This window comes from Sylvia atricapilla, chromosome 6 (genome assembly GCF_009819655.1).
Source record: "Sylvia atricapilla isolate bSylAtr1 chromosome 6, bSylAtr1.pri, whole genome shotgun sequence".
Classification (NCBI taxonomy): Eukaryota; Metazoa; Chordata; class Aves; order Passeriformes; family Sylviidae; genus Sylvia; species Sylvia atricapilla.
The window spans coordinates 58,810,692-58,828,857 of record NC_089145.1 but is presented as its reverse complement, the minus strand read 5'-3'; positions in this window follow the sequence as shown (position 1 = coordinate 58,828,857).

The window sequence follows — 18,166 nt, the reverse complement described above, 5'->3', positions numbered from 1 at the left end:
TGTTTTACCCTGCCCCATCACACTGCTCTTCACTGCTCTCCCTGCCATGAGGCCAGTGTGTGAGCCTGCCAGGTCTCCTCTCCTTCCAGGCCCCTGGTGGGGCCATCCAGAGGCAAGCTGGCTGACTGGGGAGGCTGTGACATCCATGCCTGGCCCCCAAAAGGTTTTGGTAATTATCGGGATAATACAGAGCTCAAGAGCATGTGCAGGAGCCAGACCCAGCCACGTTCAGCAATGTGACCTCTATCCCAGAAGGGTCTGGACATTGGAATAGACTCATGTGAGATTAGCTGTTGGCAAGGAACAGTTATCCCAGTGTTGTGGTTTGAAAATAAACCGAGTAGGAGGCTCTAAGTCAGAAATACAATCTAATGAGAAGAAAAATAAAATAAAATAAAATAAAATAAAATAAAATAAAATAAAATAAAATACATGCAATAATACAAAAATATACTATTGACAGAGTCAGAATACAACCTGATCAGGGTGATGGAAGCAGTCCAGGTGAGGTGGTCTTCCTGAAGCACTGATCACATAGAAAGGTCTGATAGCTCCAGTCCTCTGGGAATCCAGTGGGTGAGAGCTGCTTCTACTGCCCCAAATCCCAGCTTATATCCAGGTGAGAATTCTTGGCTCCTCCCCCTGGGCGGAGCATCTCCCAATGGGATGATGAGTCATACAGTGGGTCCTTGATGGCCCATTAAAGAGAGATAACACCCGGAGGGAGTTATCTGTGAGTCATGCACAAGGCATTGATGGGCCATTAACTGAAGATGGTGATAGAATACATCCTAAACTACAACCCAGGACACCCAGTATGCCATAAACTACTTCAGAACCGAAGCAGATATCTAGTTTGGGGTTTGGTTTTTTTTTTCCTCAAATGAGCAAAGCTACATAGATGAATCATGCAGGCCACCAGTTTTGTCTCACAGCTCAGAAAAGGCTGAACAATCCCCAACATTTTCTGAATATTTCTCTCTAGAAAAAAATTTTAAATTACTCCAACAAGAAACTAGTAACTGAAGAGAACCTATTATCTGAAGCTGAGAGGTTGACAGCAGCTCATTCAGAGGGTGAAAAGCCCTTTTCCATGGGAGTGAAAAAAGGTGTTTGGTTTTCTTCAGATGTTCTGTCCTCTTCTAATTTCATTATGACTCAACCCAACAAGCTATATAAAGTAAAATACTTTAAAACCTTTACTACAATTGTAGGTTCCATGGAATCAGCAATATTTATAAATTGAACCACCTTTATCTTTATTTGATTTCTGTTTACCTCAAGTCACTTTTCACTTCCAAACAAGTGAATATGGTCAAAACCCAACAATTCTAGAGTAACCCGGGGAGTACTTAAAAAAGCTGTGATGATTTTCTTCCTAGGAAGAATTTTAGCAAGCCTGGGAATTTTTTGCTGTTATTGACTACAGTGTGTCTTCTTGGCCTTTCAAGATCACAAAAGCAAATGTAAGAGGGATATTGTGAGGTTTTGAAACTCAACAGCCCTCTCATTCTCTGTAACTGAGATTTTCAGCCTGCTGGGATCGGGATCCCTAGAAGAAAGGAGTGACAGAAGCCAAAGGTCTGCTCTGTTCTCTGCAAGGTAATTCATGACCTTTGAGAGAGGAATCAGCTGAAGAGTCAGGTGCAGAGATTAAGGAGGGAAATCTTCGTGTTGCGAATAAAAATCATTGCTTTGGAATGTTACTGTGTCCAAAAGCAGCCAAAGTACTGCACAGGTCAGAGAACTACTAAATATGAAACTCTCGCTAGAAAAATAATTGAGTTGCCTGGTTCTGCTCATGTCTCAATGAAATCAATGTACAGCTGTAAAACTGATGTCAAAAGATCCAGCAGGAAAAAAACGAGGAGGAAGAGGTTCAGTAAGAGCACAAAACTACCCTGAAGAAGGAATTTTGAACTCTTAATTCTAACTGACATATGTATTTAATTCTAATTGACATATGTTAGCTTCACATTCTCATGAGGGGAGAAATCCCTGGTTGCCAACAAGTGGATCTGGCTCTGGCCATGGAAAGGAAATAGTTTCGTATTATCACAGATTAGCAAGCTAGAAGGAGAACTTAAGCATCATCTGGTCCAACATTTATCAAAAGCACAATCTAGACAAGGTGGGCCAGCACCCTCTCCACGATGAATATTAAAATTGCCCAATATGAAATTAAAATTTAAAATTAAAAAAAAAAAAAAAAAAAAAAAAAAAAAAGAAAGGTCTTTTCCTCACACAGATACTTACTGTTTGAAATTTAAAGTTAAATTGATGGTATTTTGCTGCAATTCTGTTCTACAAAATAGTATTACAGAACATATATTACAATAGTAATAGTATTACAAAACAATATTACAGAACTTATATATACAATCCTACAAAATATATTGCACCTATTGTGTAGTATTGTATTTCTAAGCTCACGAGGTTGTGGGATTGAGTCTGAATTTTCTATTTTGCAGTGTAAGATTTTCCTTAATGTATAGGTGTGTTGATATTAAAAAAAATGGTTGTGCTTTCACATGCAGTCTTGCCATGGTAACATAAGGTTTTACATTCTGTAATATTTATTTATTTGAAAATATTTTCCTGCAGGAGTTTCTAAATTCTGACTAAATTATACCTAATCTACTTTCAGTGTTGAAGAGGCAAAAAATTGTCCAATTTTTTTTCTCAATGTTTTTAGCTTTTTTCTGGGACAGGAAAAAAGGTGAAAATTTTTTTCAGTATCTTAACTTCTGAAAATCTCTGGTTTTGGATATTGTCTAGTATCACCAATTACCTGTGGCTAAGCTTGGCTCTGTTATCTCTTGAATGACTGGCAGGAATGAGGAGGGCAAGGGGAATTATTTATAGCCATTATTTTGTTTGTATTCTTCATATTTACAGTATTTTGCATTACTGATGCTGAGGACTTTTGCAGAACCATGAGACAGACATTTCAACAGGAACACATCTTCTGCTTACAATAACCCAAATATCTATCTCAAAATTTCACTCTCAGCATGCCCTTGAGGCAAGCAGGCATGCTTAGGTCTTACTTAATCAGGTCTCAACCTATTTTTTTTTTGCCTTGTCCTCCAGGGTGTGACAGGAGAGCACTAGATGCCTTCAGGCCTTTGTAATTTTTGTAGTTTTGTGGTTTTAGCCATATAAGCTATTAAAACTCCAGGGACACCTTCCAAAAGCATATTATATCTTACTTTTTCCACTCTTGACAGACTTCTGCTCTGCAAGAGCAGGCAAGAAGCTTAAATCTTAAAGAACCTTAAAGTTTGCTGCCCACACCAGATGTTCCAGGAGGTTTCATAGTGAAAACCAGGCACCAACACACCTGGACCCAAACCTCCTGAACCCAGCAGGCAGAATCATATTCGGAATATATTTAGACAAGTGATTTTTTCTCAAAACTATTAAAACAGTCATATCTAAAATAAATATGGGCCACATAACTTTAAACGCAGCCTTGTCACATTTTTTCCACTCGAGATAATTATTCAAATAATAACACGAAGTTTTAGTGCAGTGAGGGAGGGGTCTGAAGACAGCACGGGAGCAATTATAAGTGATGTATAAGATTATAAAAATGTAAGTGAGTGGGTTATGCCCACCCAGCCGTGCCCAGTGGTGCTGTAAGCAGAATTCCAGGTGATGCCATCTGGTATCAGGGCAAGGATCGCCAAAGGCTCCCACAGGCAGCGCCTCCAACCCCACTGATGCCTTCTAGGGGATCTAGTGAATTTTGGGGGGATTTGGGCGGTGAGCCCGGCGGCACACAGCAGTACACAGGTATCTACCCCCCTCTAGAGGTAAATGTTAGATTTCCTGCTGGAGAGAGAGCTCCAGTGCTCACATCTCCCTCATCTGTGAGAAACCCTGTGTGTCTGCCCAAGGTGGGTACAAACTCACATCGGTTCCTTGAGATTGTACCTTACAGACCTCTGCTCAGGAATGAAAAAACACCCTAGGTAGCAGAGAAATCAGTTTTCTGACTCAGTGTTTACTGCACAAAAAAAAAAAAAAAAAAAAAAAAAAAAAAAAAAAAAAAAAAAATATCAATCCAGCACGTCTCCTGCTTAATATTTTATCTTTTTTTGTTTCAGTCTAAATCATGCAGTCATTGCCTGTGTCTCAAAGGAACAATTTCATTTGGGATTTTTGCAGGTTAATCAGAAGACTAAAAAGTTTTCTTAAGCCCTTAAGAAAGGCAGCATATACCTATATATATACACAGATATATATATATATATATATATTCACATATGTATATATATATGCGCACACACACACACATATATATATATATATACTTTTTTTTTTTTTTTTTTTTTTTTTTTTTTTTTTTTTTTATGTGGAGCTCCTGTATCTGACCATCTCTGAGCTTTGCCCCTCCAAACAGAACCAGCATCCCATAGAAGCCTGGTCTGCCACAGAAACCCTCAGGTATCACAATTATTATGCACAGACACATCAGATTTACCAGTGGACATGTGGAAATACATTGCATGGCTTTTGCTGACCCATTTGGCTCACCTGAAGCTGGTGGCCTGGAAAACATTACCAGGCACAAGAAACTGTAAATGTACCATCCCTTAAACGTGTGTAATTATGCAATGCAAAAAAAAATCACACAATTGTATCAAAACTCATGTGGCAAAAAGACACCGTGGTCTTGAATTTAAGGTTTTGGGGTTTTGTTTTGTCAGAAGGTTCTGCTGATGCAGTCCTTAAGCCTTCAGAAGTCCAGATGAGCTTTGCTTTGTGTCCAGAGCAGGATAAGAAATAAATAAACACAGTTATGATGTTAAGGCATGAAATTATTTTATTGGACACAGACAGGGATGTTCTGACTGGAAGGACAAAAGGCTTTAGAAGAACATGTATCATGTGTAAAATCGATTCTCAAAGAACAAATATGCAATCACAAATGTACAAGGGTACACTTTGTTTGAAAATATTCTGGTGCAAATTTTCAGTTGCATTCTACATATTGCCCTGACCATGCAGGAAATCTTTATGGATGTGTAATCAAAATGTGTAATGAATGTGTAATCAAAATGTGTAGGACTGTGAACATGGGGCAGAGGGCTCTACCCTTGTGAGGGTCAGGAAGTTTGAAATGAACTGGGAGAAGGCAGTTCTGAGTAAAATGAGTAAAATTGAGAATTAAAAATGAGTACATGTCTCATTTTTAGTTCTTCTGTTTTGCAGGGCCACAGAATCAGAGAGTAGTTGATGCTGGAAGACACATCTGGGGATCATCTAGTCCAAACCTAGGCCAATCCCACCCTCAAAGCAGGGGCAGCTATTCAGGCCAATGTCTATCTGGGTTTGGATATCTCCATTATCAAGAAACCACACTCTCTACAGACAACTTGTTCCCAATTTTTTACTACACTCCAAAGAAATTTCTTTATCCTTATGCTTAAATGGAATTTCCTGTTACAGTGTAAAGACGAAGCAGAAGATGCTGACGTTTTTACCTCCATAAGACATTTTTGAAGCAAAACACTGCAAGGAAAAAGGTGTATGCAGAGAAAGGATAGGATCTGACATCACATGAGTGTTTCTTCTGTGCTGACGCTGTGTGTGTTAGTTTTGAGTTCACTGTATGGGAGGTAAGAGTCCTTTGTGCTGTTGTTTCTGCACAAGTTTGTCTGTAAAAGCTCCTGTCTGAATCTGTATTATCTTTCTTATGTGGTAAAATATGGTCATTACAAATGCATCACATCAGGCAAAAGAGCTTTTCTGAGGGAGGTTCATTTTGATGTTTTGCTTTTGATTGGAATTTGATTCCTTGCTGATCTCTGGGTTTTAAACACAGGGATTCTTATTGATTATTGATTATCATTATTGCCAATGCTCAGAAGAGCCTCACTTAGGTGAACACTCTTGGGTCACTCCCTCCAAATTCCTGATCTAAGGTTTCCTAGCAGCCCAGGAAAAGCTGCTTTTAGGCTTTGAATTACGCTTTTTGTGGGAAAATGTGAACACTGACCCAAATCCCAGAGAAAAGAGGAAAACATTTCATTAGGCTCGGTGAGTTTTCTGGGATTACACATTCTGGCAAGTGTTTGTGTGCCTCCCTAGCAGATTTCTGTGCTTTTGCTTCAGAAAACCTCAGAACCCTGGGGTAACAAGAACGATTGCTACATCACCTACTAGAAGGAAGTTCTCTGTTTGCTGCTCAAGGCTGAGCCACATCTATAACATCTGTAACATCTGTCTCATGCTCACCATTCAGAGAAATTTCAGCCAGACTCAGAGCCAAATAACTGAGTGGCTTTGTCAGCATCTATTACTCAAGTGATGGAAGAAGAAACAAATTTGGTTTGAGTAGGTCAATCTGAAGGAATATTTCTATGCCTCATTAGCAGTGTATTTCTTCTGTAATGGAGAATGGTTTGAGTATTTTCCTAGACCATTTTTCCAGAGAAGAGATTAAACTTGGTGCAAGTTCATGGTCTGATTTGGGGGTGTGGAATGTCAGATTTGCCACAAAATTTGATTTTATATGCAGATGCTGAAGGAGGCCTGTCTCCATGTAGAGAAGGGAAAAAAAATTCTGCAAGTTACTTCAGAAAATGTGTTACAAATACACCTGCAAGCCTTCATTAATATAAATGACATAGGAAAACATTCACACTTACACATATACCCACCATTAAAACTTTCACAAAAAAGTCTTGAGTGCTTGGTTCCAAAAGGAAAAACAGGAACTTTAATTGATTATGACTTGTGGTGCTAGTCTAGCCAAAGGCAAAAATTGTAGTTGGGCAGGAAACAGATTGCACAAAACCACACTTTTTCCAAGCTGATCACATGTTCCAATCGGGAAATTCACTTGGCTTTTGGTAAAACCACTGTGATTTCCAGGATCTGTGAAAACAGTGATATCCTCCTTATGCAGAGTCTCCTCCATTAACAATTTCTTCCTTGCAGTCTCTTTGATAAATTTATAAATCATGCTTCACAAAAAGCTAAATAAATTTATATGTGTGTCCTTATTAAAAAAACCAAACCAAACCAAACCAACCCCAAAAAACAAAACGAGAAACAAGCCAACTTTGCAAAAAAAAAAAAAAAAAAAAAAAAAAAAAAAGGAATTAGAAAGGAAATTATTTTGTCTTATAATATAAATCTGCGAGTTGCTTTTAAAAGGTCAGATAGTATTAAATAGGAAAAGAAACATTTCTTACAACATAAATATCATTTGAGTTTCTATCTAGATGAAGTGTGATTTGCAAAACCAAAGTTCTGTTGCTGCAGCCTGCCTTGTGATGTGGACTGTCCTCCACTTACAGGAAGGCAACTCTGGCTTCCTCTCTTACATCATTTCCGTGGAGCTCTGATCCCACTGGACCTGTAGGTATAAATAACATTTTACAGCTGTGTGAGTGCAGACGACATTCATTGAAGGCAACACAAGCGGAGCAAACTTGAACTTGCAGCACGGATCAGAATTTCAAAGCAAAGCTCTTCTTGGTGCCCTTTTATAGTGGAATATATCTTTGCTGTGATTCCCTTTGCTCTCTGGGGCTGGGTCTATCACAGATGATCTGCCTGTGAAATTTCAAACGCAGTGAAATGCAGCTTAGACCTGCCTCCAGCCATGTCTAACACATTTCTGCCTGGTTGAAAAGGAAAAGAGAGTAGCAGGATCAGAGCATCTTTATTTTATGTGATACATTCCCAGGCTGCATTGGGAATAAAGAGTTATCTGTGCGGAGACAAAAGAGTTTAACGAGTTTCAGAAGGAAGGTGAATTTATTTTAGGTGTATTAACACTGTTTTGTGAGTAAAGCAGCTAGAAAGGCCAATGCAAACACTGTGTGATGTTTTATAAATCTAGCTTGTAATTGTTAACATATGAAGCACCCTTATTTTACTGCAACTAGAATTGCACAGTAAAAACTTGATTCATGAAGGCGTTACGCAATAATTAAGTGGGGTTTCTGTGAACTTACCCATAAAAAAGTGCAGAAAGGACATGTCTGGAAGTTTCACTGGTCACTAGAAGTTCAGAAGCTGGCAGGACACAGGTGTTGTTGAGGTATCAGCCAGTGCCTGCTTGCAGCAGGGAAATGTTTTAGCATTAGAAGTGTTTCTGAAGAGGTGTTTTCTACATAACATTCCATACTGCTTCCTGCAGTTGTGGCGCTTCGGGCAATTTAGGGCAAATATTTGAAGTATCAGGTTTTCCCTAAAATATTAATATGACAAAGGCAATCTGTGGCATGAGCCCTTTTTGATCCCTTTCTCTATATTTAAATATATTGTCTTCATCCAAAAGTTTCTCTTGGTATGTTGGCTAAATATCTTACATAAGTGTAAGAAACGCTGGAATATGACAGAGTTAAGAGTGTCTGCATTGCCCAAGGCTTGGATATTTTTTTTCCCAAGAAATAACTAACCCAGTATTGTTAGTTCTGTAACTCTCTCAAGCCTCTTAACCAAAGAGCCAATTATAGCTCTTAAACTTAAAAAAACCCCAACAAAAACACCTTAAAATAATTGTGCCTGTGGGTGAGGGGCAGGCATCATACTTTATACCTTACTCTTCTTTGGATCTGCACAGTAAAATAAATCCTATTATAATTCAATTAGTGAATTAGTCATAATCATAATTGCAAATGTCCTTTATCTAAGGGAGGGAAGAAAGATGGAAGAATTTCTGTCTCTTTGTTTGCTACTGAAGCCATGAGAGCCATGCTGTAGCCATCCTCGAGAGTTCTTTAACACCTAATACACCATCCCTTGCCTCTGGAGTGTGCTAAGAGCACTCACAAACCCAGCTACAGCAGCCCAGCTGAGGGGATGCCACTTGTCACTCAGTACTTTAATCTGTGCAACTACCTATATCCATAAATCTGACTTACTGCCTAGCCTGTCCTGGAGACACTGAAAAAAAAAAAAAAAAAAAAAAAGTCAGCAAAAGCCTCTTTGTCCTGGCAGTCACTGATCACAGGATAGAGGTCACATTCTGGATGTGGAATATGTTGGGTTCACCTTGTAGCAGTTTGCCACAGCCCTGCACATGCTGGGCTCATCATTTGTGTCTCCCTGGCTCTGGACTGTGCTGGACAAATGTCAGAGGGTGGAGGGGCTGCAGGGCTGTGCTACCACACTGGGCCCCATGGCCAGAGGAGTGGGAGCAGCTGTTGAGGCATAAAAAAAAAAGTGTAAGGCTTCTGAATGTCTCCAGAGAGGCAACAGAAATCCAGACCACGGATCCGCTTGGTCCTTTTGTGAAACTGCTCTGAATGCACTATTGCTGTGATTCATTCTTTTGCTGACTGTCTGGGATTTATCAGGACACCACATCACACACCCCACTGTTTGATGGTTTGATCCTGGTCTGGTTACTCTGGGCATAATCTCAGCTATTGTCTGATTATTGGTTAGGAAAATGGATATCAGTTGCAAAACTGCTGAGCAAAACCTGCTGTTGTGTCCCACACCCATTTCCCCCTAGAGGAATTGATGCAGCTAGTTAAAAAATGTTTCCCAGCATATTGGAGGCATTAACAAATATAAGGATGGCAGTGTCTTATGAAAAAATCGTCCCAGAACAGATTATTTTTGAATATTAACCATGTGGAGCAGAAGTTACAAAAGGCTGAAAGTGTGTAAGTGCATTTCTGCCCATGTCCAGCAGCCCATACCACTGATTTTCACAAAATCCTGCTCCATTCCTCACAGCTGGCACCTGACCCTGGAGGTGTCCCTTTCCCTGCTCCTCTTACTGGGACTGTGAGGAGCAGCTGAAATCTTTTCTGTGAGGAAGCAGCTCCCAGGTAAGTCTCATGGAATTCACAGAACAAACATCCATCCAACAGTCTTCCCTGGCATCCCTGACCTCTTTCAGGCACGAGGCAGCATTACTGCTCCTAGGGCTGCCATTCTCAGGGACTTCTCTTTAGTGCTCTACCTATTTCAAATGCTTTTCAGAACTAAATCAGTTTGATGGTTTGGAAGCTATTCTTCATCTCTCTCACGAGCTATGCTTTTTGAAGCAAATATGAAACATCAAGATTTATTAAACTCTTTTCCTGTGATCTGTGATGCTTTCTCACAGCTTATATTTCAGTGTAATTTTTTTTTCTGTTGATTGCTGGTGTCAGAGACAGAGAGGTGTCTCCACAGAGAAAAAATCAGGGTGCCCATTACATTTACTGCTCCTGGTTTTGGGAAAAAGGGGCCTGCAAGATTTGCCCTGCACTTCCCACCATCCCAAACAGCAGAAAAGGCCAGCCACAGTTGTCTCTAGCTCAGCCTTAAAAACTTTCTTGGACGAAGAATTTATAACCTCTCTAACTAATGACTTCCAGTACTGTGCTACTCTGCTAAGAAAGAATTTTCTTTTAAAATATGATCTGAACAAGAGATGCATTTTTTTTCTTCAACTGAATAATTGTGAATACTTTCAGAAAATGTGAGCTTGGCATATTATGCCTGTAACATCTTTCAAGTTGTGTTTTTTCCCCACCAGGGTAATCTTAGAAGTCCACTCCACACGATTCCTAGTGAGTACATGAGAATGGGGGTTTATATGTCACTAAATAATAATATGTCCTAAGTCACATTTAGAATAATTGCAGAATCATTAATGTTGGAAAATAAATCTAAGATCATCAAGTCCAGCCTTTGACCAAACACCACCTTGCAGACTTAGACCACAGCACCAAGTGCCAGGTTGAGTCATTACCTGAACACCTCCAGGGACGGTGACTGTGGCTCCTGGACACCTCCCTGGGCATTCCTTGGGAATTCCCTTAACAACTCCTTTTGTGAAGAAATTCTGCCACTTCAGGCTATTGTCCTCTCATTCTGTCATCAGCTGCCTGGGAGAAGAGACCAACCCCCACCTGGCTGCAGCCTCCTTTCAGGTACCTGTAGAGACCAGTAAGGTCTCCCCTGAGCCTCCTTTTCTCCAGGCTGAACAACCCCAGCTCCTTCTCCTATGACTTACTCTCCAGACCCCTGACCAGCTCCACTGTCCTTCTCTGGACACGCTCCAGCACCTCAATGTCCTTCTTGTAGTGAGGAGTCCAAAACTGGACACAGAAATTGAGGCGTGGCCTCACCAGTGCTGAGTACAGAGGGACAATCACTGCCCTGGTCCTGCTGGTCACATTATTTTTGTTACAAAAACAGTAAAAAATCAGTTCAACTCTCTAACCCCACCTGTTTGTCACACTCTCCCCTCTTCATTCTGTTTTTCCAGTGAACGTAGCTAAGGACCATCCCCTTTGGTCCTTTCTGTGCTCCCACTTCAGCTGGTGGTGTGTAAAATCCCTGGAGCTCCTTCATCTGAAACTGCTTTCCAGTCTTCCTCTGCTTCAACTTAATTCAACCTCTGCTGTGAGTAAATATCTTCTCAGTTGTCATCACTTTCAAATTTCTGTTTTCTGCTGCATGTACTTATTGCTAAGCTAACAGTGCCTGATGACTCTGCAAAAGCATTTTGGGATGCAGCCTGTATGAAAGCTGTGATCCCACACACAGTGATGCCTTTGGGCTGATATGTTCTTGAAATTTCTGTCCTCAGTTCATAAATATTGGAGAAGTCAGGTATAACTATTCTATTTCTAATGGAGGGCCACCTGCCATGTGAGCCGGTCATAAGAAATTTATCGGAGGTGGTTTTCATGTTTTCTCAGTCAGAGGGAGGTAACATGAACCCATTTGGAGATTCTCTCGTGAAGTGCCCAGGGTAGCACATTTTTTTCCCCTTCATTATATACAAGTAGCTCTTGGTGATGCTGATGGAAATTACAGGTGTGTGCATTTAAAGAGAATATTGATCTGTACCGTGCAAATTACCTCGGAAAACAAACTCGGTTTATGGACATGGACTGCGCAGAGCTGGACAGCAGTATATCTCAATCAGAGCTCCCTGCATACCACACAGTAAAGGGAAAAGGAGGCTGGGGAGTGAGGGAGAGCAGAGATCTGGATTTCAGAGCTACTTTTAATAGCAACCATGGAGGATAAAAACTACACAGTTTTGACTAGCTTCGAAATCACTTCTCACCTCTGGTTTTGAAATGTCCAGCCCAATTATTTGTTTACTTGATAGTGCTGAAGTCTTACTCTCCATCGTTACTTGCTTGCTAGTAAAGAGCCAAAAACCCCCAGCAGTCCAAAGGTAACTGCACAACTAAATCACTTCCAGATGATAAGTCACACTCTGATGGTGAAAGCAGACTTTACAGTTTCAGTGTGCCAGGTAATATATGGCAGTCACCCAGTTGCTATTAGTTTTTTGTAACAGCATATACACATACTGTTGGATCTGGTTGGGGTTCTTTTGGGTTGGATTAGGGTTGGCTAATACCACATACGTGCAATGTTTAGCTTGATTTCAATCACAAAATCTCCCAAAAAGAAAGGTCAATTCTAAAGCATCTATTATCCCTAATCCCATTTCCACATAAATCATATTAATAATTTTTATTGTGATATTAATTCTGCAGCAGTTTGAATAGCCATCCTTAGGAGTCTTCATATGCATTTTTATGATGTCACTTTTACATACTTTGTGCATTTCCCACAGGATCCCTACCTCATTCACTACTCAGGATGGTTGTCATTCATTTATGGGAAGGCCATTAGATATTTTGCTTTCTCCATGTGTTTAACACGTGGCCTAATCCCTATTAGCTACTGACCAGTTGATCTTGATGTTAAGAGAGAGTTTTGATTTAATTTGTTTCCCTTGGTTTTCATGACTGTAGTCTCTGAGCAGTTCAGAAATGTGTATTTATTTTCTCATCACACCTATCATTATCTCCATTTTACACCTGGAAAATAGAAAAACAGAGAAGTGCAGTAGTTTTGTGCCCAGTTTAAGACTCCTAATTTGTCAGGGTACTTACCATTATGTAATTTTTTTAGATATTCAGAGCAGAGCTCCCACTGAGTTCTGCTGCAGCTGTGAGCACTCAGCTCCTTTCCAAACCAGGCCCCGGAGTTTCAAGTCAGGTATCCATATAACTGGGAACAAGCAATTAGTGAAAAAATCGGTGTAAGAACTTACTGATGGTGTACAAGAGATGTGTGGCACAAGCAGGTAGGGATGCATCCCGTTCTACAAACTGATATTCAGTAACTTAAAGCAAGATGCTGTTCATTGCTTTCCCCAATCCCCAAACTTGACTCAAAACACACCATTCCCTCTGAAACAAATGACTGAGGGGCTTAGCATCTCTCTTTACACAGCCCTGACTTATCTTGAGCAGTCTGAATAAGGCTGACACAGCTCCTGTGGGAAGAGAGTGTGGCTTCCTCTATTGCCAGTGCATTGGTGTGAAAGGGGAAAAAAATGCCCAGATAACTTTGGCTTTGGCACTTGCTAACTTTGCATATTTGCTTTGGCAGCTCACAGGCTTCTCTTAAGAGAGTGTTTGTAGGTAATTTCCTTGGTTGTTAATGAAGCAAAGTGGAAAAACAAAAATCCTATTATGTGGCATCATATTAACACCTCTATGCCTCACGCTATTGGGGCTGACTCTCAGCTTCTCCAAGTGGACTTCTGCCCTCTGAGTTAACAGGGTAATTTGTAGTAATTATGAGTTGCCAGCTTCTCTGTGGACAGAAAGATACTTCCTAGGGGCTGAAACCGGAGCAACATACAACCCAGGGTTCTCATTTTCTGTCCTGTAATGACCAGTGAATGGTGTCTATAGTGTCTAAAAAATGTTTCCTCCTCCAGCTCTGTCTTACTCCCCTCTAACCATCTCTGTCCCATTCCTGTTCCTTCCTCATATCTGGCCACTTGGTTCAGCCACTGCTGTTTCTGTCCCCCAGCCCATCTCAATTGCTAATTCGTGCTCTCTGCCAGCCCTGAAGGTGCTGGTCTCTCCCATCTGGATTTTAAGTCTCAGTCCCTCTGGGTCTCCACTCTTCTCTTTCCACCTCCTGAAATCTGATTTTTAGCCTCAGGTTTCTGATCACGTGTGAAATTTCAAAGCTTTATTCCTGTTTCCTTGCCCCTTTTGATGCCTATTTCTCTCCCATCATTCTCTTCTATACTTTAATCCTCCTGCAGCCCCCCAAGAAGCGCTGAAGTAAATTACCTTCCACTGGGATAAAACCACCTGTCATCATCTAGCATGTCTCCTCTCCTTAATACAGCTATTTTTTTTAATTACATCCCGTCAGGATGTCTACTTACACTTTTACTATAAATGAGTGAGACATTTTTCATCCTTACAGCTCTGCTGCTCTTTCTGGAAGCAGTCTGTCAGATTAATGTGACTCAGACCTATAGAAACCAGCAATCAGTTTTTCAGGGAACATGATTTTCTCTGGCTGAATAAATGTGTGTGTATGTACATAGTGTTGACACTGATGCTGTGATTCAGAGTTGTTCAGCTTTTTACCAGGATTTCAGCAGGGGTTTGCAGAAGAGGGCTGAGGGGTGGGGTCACTGTCTGGATTTCTTTTTGAGCTCTGAAGTATGCAAGGCCCTGCTAAGCCAAGCACTGCTGAAAATAAATAGAAATAAGAGTATAGGGAGAAAGTACATGCTGCTGTTTATTGGGTTCAGCTTTTAAAAGTAATTTTTTAATGTTTGGGTACAGCAAAAAACTTTCCTCATCAACACAAGAGGTAAGTAAACATGTACATATGATATATTTATGTATATATCTGTACAAAGACACTGATACAGAAACAGACACAGCCCATACCATGGGCTTCATAATCCCTATGCTTTCAATTTAGACCACCAACCCTTGAAATAAGGGGAAGACTTGAACTGAACTGAGGAAGACCTTGATCACACCCTCATGTCAGTCCCTAGGTTTGATCTGTACTGAGCAATGGGCAGGGTGAGGTACTGGAAATGAGTAAAATTTTATCTTGCCTGTGTAGTTTTCCTATCACAAGTGCAGGGAAAGCATGGTGGTGTAATAATCCTCTGTTTTAAAAGGGTATCCTGTGTGTGTGTGGCTCCTACCCTTCTTGTACATGTACATTCATAAATAAAGTCAAATATTAAAAAAAAAAAAAAGCTGACTAGTAAAAAGGTAATTAGTCAACCAAATGTTCCAGAACTGTCATAAGGAGAAAGAAATTGTGATCTCAAATTACTTCAGCTCACCATCAAGATCAGCTCAGAGTGTGAGTACAAAGCTAAAACTATTGCATGTGCTGCACATATGAAAATGGAGATGGAAAGTGATGAGCTCTTTATATGCCCCTTTCCAAATAAATTTGGAGAAGAGCTTAGGTGGTTAAGCAGGTCCCAAATGGTTTCTGCTGCTGAAATAGTCTATTGATGCTTTATTTTTCCCTTTAGATTTTCCACTACATTAAATATTTTAAACTACCAATATTTCTTTCTAAAGAGGAATGGAATGAAAAGATGTCTTACATAATTTATTACAAATTCAGAGGGAAACGCTCCCCTTGTAAATAGCTCTAAAAAAAATAGCATCATCAATTTAAATGTTGACATGCTAATATTGAAGGGTCATACTGTACTGAAGGTCTTTAAGGAGAACTTTCTATCCAAAGGAATTTATTTCAGTGGAAATTGGTTGAAGTAGGGGGTTCTGCTTTCTGGAAGCTGATCTCTCTCTGAGCCTAAGTTTGTGGTCTCCAGTGCAACTTGCACCTAAATCTTATTTTTTGTGAATCAAACGTCACTTTTTATTTCATCCTGTAGTCTCCCTTGCCACAGCCACCCTCACACTGCAGACACCTAGGCTGAAACCTCCCCAGGAGTGTGCAGATGTTTGGGGACACAGGGGTGCCACAGCACACAGGGGCTGACAGGGCTGGTGCTTACCTTGTTCTCAGCACACACTTCTCCTGGTTATCTCCTCAGGGGTTCTTAAAGTCAGTGCAAAGTCAGACCAAATCATCTTATCAGTCACATACAGCACAGCCTTCCAAAAGGCTCCTTCCAAAGGTTGGCCCTCACAGCCCAGTTTTCCTTTGGCAGCTCACACAGACAGTGAATGCCAGCTCTTCCAGAGGTGACTGTGGTTTCTGGCCACATCCACACCCAGGACAATCCAGCAGTGTCCCCAAAGGGGCAGAGAGGTGTGCATTCTCCAAGCAGCAGTGTGTTCAGTATTTAACACATAAAAGTGTGTAGAGCAGCTCTTATCATAAGCACAGACTGAATTTCCACTGGAAAAAATCCTCCACACTATTTTATGTTCTATTTATATATTTATGATTTAAAAGTTTCTGTCTACTTATGGATTTTTTTTTTTAACATTAAACTCAATGTTCTGGAAAAAAAACCAAAACAACTTAGTTTAGAGAAAACACTCAGCCTGTTTTCTGTCTTTCTATTATTATTCAATATGAAAAGGATATTGTAAGTGCATATTCCACTGAATATGTGGTTTGGCAGCGAGCAGCTATTCAGCTGCCCTGCTTCTGCCTCAGAGTTTATTCAGGTCATAAACAAGACATATAAGCATTTGAGTAAAGATTTATAGTTACATTAACTCTATCAGAAGCTTTTTGTACTTAATATAAAACACACTCCAGGAGCTCAACACTGCTTTATTCCACAATACACTCAATATTAGACATGTTACCTGCTGTAATTACTGACATTAATAGCCTCAGGAATAATGGAAAGTGAGTTAAACACCAGTGTGGTAAATGTAAATGGGACTTTATAGTACGTGTCATTTGGAAATACTGTATGAGTCATTAAATTTGTACTTAATATTTCTTCATTTAGTAATTAAGCCATAACCCAGCAAAACAATGTCCTCACTTTAACACATAGGTCAGATCTTGTTATAAAATCAGAAAAGTTGTTGCCAAGGATTTAATTTAAATACCATAAAAGATTCAACCCGGTCCTGACACAGCAAAATGGAACCTCTTGCAGACAATTTTTAGGAGAAAGTGGGGACCAGGATTAGTACAGCCCCCTCCAACACCTCTGAGTGACTCATGTGAGGCTTTAACCAGCCTTGCACAGGATAATTTTCTCCTGGAAAGGAGGCTGAAGCTGCCAGCCAGGCTCAGGCAGGAAATCTAATGTGTATGTCTTTAAGCCACTCAATATTTGCTGATTTAGAGGTGTTATTCCTCAAATTATAATTTTATAATTAATCTACTTTAGAAATTCCTTCATTGCTTGTTGTCGTGGTTTTACATTCACTAAATTTTATTTATCAACTGGGAGATAGGACTTTGGGAGAAAAAGGCAAAACAGGCACAACTTAAAAGTAAAAACGGATAGATTTTATTAATATACACTAAAGAAAAAGAGAGAAAAAAATTTACATTTAGAGAATGTAAAACCACAACACTTGTTCATTTGCAAATAGATGTCCATTCCAAGCCTTTGCACAAAAGCAGCCCAGTGCTGCTTCACAAAGGTCTTGAAAGACTGAGAAAGTACAAGACTGTGGTTTATCAAACAAATAGTATCTCCAGAATGAAGCGGCAGTCTGAAAGATTTAAGATGATGAATATACCTGTGGTGCATACTTTTCTCTACAGTCTTTTACATCTTAATGTATTGATTAAGCCAACAGCCATGTGCAGACAGTAAACACAGTAGCATGCAGATGATCCTTTTTCACCTTGATGCTAATAATATGTTAAGGCAAACAAAGAAGAAAATAGAACCCATATTTACCTATAACCCTGGTCTATTCTCAGATCCCAAGGCTTTTATGTTAATAATAAAAACACCAATAAATCCTCATCTCTTTGCTTTTTAAGCCTGACAGATAGTCTTTGAAGCACTATTGCATTTATTTCTCCCAGCCAGATGTGCAATTTATGTTTTATTTGAAAGCAAACCTTAGCATTATAGAAGACACTTGTGCTAAAGTAATAACACAAATGTATTTTTTCCATCACTGAGTAAAACTTTCTCAGGAAAGTCTTCAGCCCCCCTGCCATATTCCAGTGCCTTGCTGATATTCTTGGAACAGTTTGTATGATACTGGTAAGTCACAGCAGTCATTTCACAGTGGAGTCTGTCTGAAAACAGAATTAATATAGTAGATTTTAGCAGGGAGACATCTAAGCCCCCAGCCTGCATTTGCAAGGAACACACTGTAAGTTCAGTGCTTAAATGCTAGTTTTGAAAACAACTGCAATTTATTTCCTTAAAAAATACTCAAATAATCACGTGTGACTTTCCCTAATTGTGCAAGAAACT